This window comes from Echinops telfairi, unplaced genomic scaffold (assembly GCF_000313985.2).
Source record: "Echinops telfairi isolate 266 unplaced genomic scaffold, ASM31398v2 ScPeMD7_5;HRSCAF=22, whole genome shotgun sequence".
NCBI lineage: Eukaryota > Metazoa > Chordata > Mammalia > Afrosoricida > Tenrecidae > Echinops > Echinops telfairi.
The window spans coordinates 21,752,789-21,754,096 of NW_022103901.1; positions in this window are offsets into that span (position 1 = coordinate 21,752,789).

A 1,308-nucleotide genomic window follows, 5' to 3' on the forward strand; every position below is an offset into this window, starting at 1 on the left:
GGGCTCACTTGAAGGGTGGTGCCAAAAGGGTGATCATCTTTGCCCCTCTGCCGATGCCCCCATGTTTGTGATGGGCATGAACCATGAGAAGTATGACAACTCCCTCAAGATTGTCAGCAATGCCTCCTGCACCACCAACTGCTTAGCCCGCTGGCCAAGGTCATCCATGACAATTTTGGCATCGTGGAAGGACTCATGACCACAGTCCATGCCATCACTGCCATTCAGAAGACCGTGGACAGCCCTCTGGGAAACTGGCGTGACAGCCGTGGGGTTGCTCAAGACATCATCCCCGCATCTACTGATGCTGCCAAGGCTGTGGGCAAGGTTAACCCAGAGCTGAATGGGAAACTCACTGGCATGGCCTTCCATGTCCCCCCCCCCCATGTGTCCATCTTGGATCTCACCTGCCATCTGGAGAAAGTTGCCAAGTATCATGACATTGAGAAGGTGGTGAAGGAGGCGGTCGATGGTCCCCTAAAGGGCATCCTGGGCTACACTGAGGACCAGGTTGTCTTCTGTGACTTCAACAGTGACCCCCACTCTTCCACCTTTGAGCTGGGGCTGGCATTGCCCTCAACGACCACTTCATCAAGCTCATTTCTTGGTATGACACTGAATTTGGCTACAGCAACAGCGTGGTGGACATTATAGTCCTCATGGCCTCCAAGGAGTCAGAGCCCCCCTGGACCACCAGCTCCAGCAACAGCACTAGAGGAAGAGAGGCCTCCAGCTGCTGGGGAGACTTTGTCCCAACTCAATGCCCCAACACTGAGAATATTCCATCCAGACCCCCTGAAGGAAGGGGAGGGGCTTAGAGAGACGGGCCTTGCCATGTACCATCAATAAAGTACACTGCACCCAGAAAAAAAAAAAAAAGAAAAAAAAGAAAATGCAGGTTCCAATTCAGTAAATATGAAGCAAGAGCCTACAATTTTAAAAACTGGGCTCATGCAACAGGTCCAAGAAGCACACTTTGAGTAGCAAGGGGTGGGGGAACCTACTGAAAACAGGCTGGTAATTTGGGGAGGCAACTTTTGTAAAAAGGCCCTTAAGAAGGCTCAACTTTCCCCTATGTTTGTTGTAAATACATGTGAAGAATTCAAATGGTAAAGAGAAAGTGGAAATATTCCCATAACCTGCCATCCCACTAAATAACCAAAATTAATAGTCTCATGAATGTCCTTCTGATGTGTGTGTACATACATATGCATACATATTCTCTCTCCCTGTGTGTCTATGTATAAATGAAGCTGACATTGTTCTTTTATTTCTTGTTTTAACAGCTTCCTTTAATGACACCCCCCC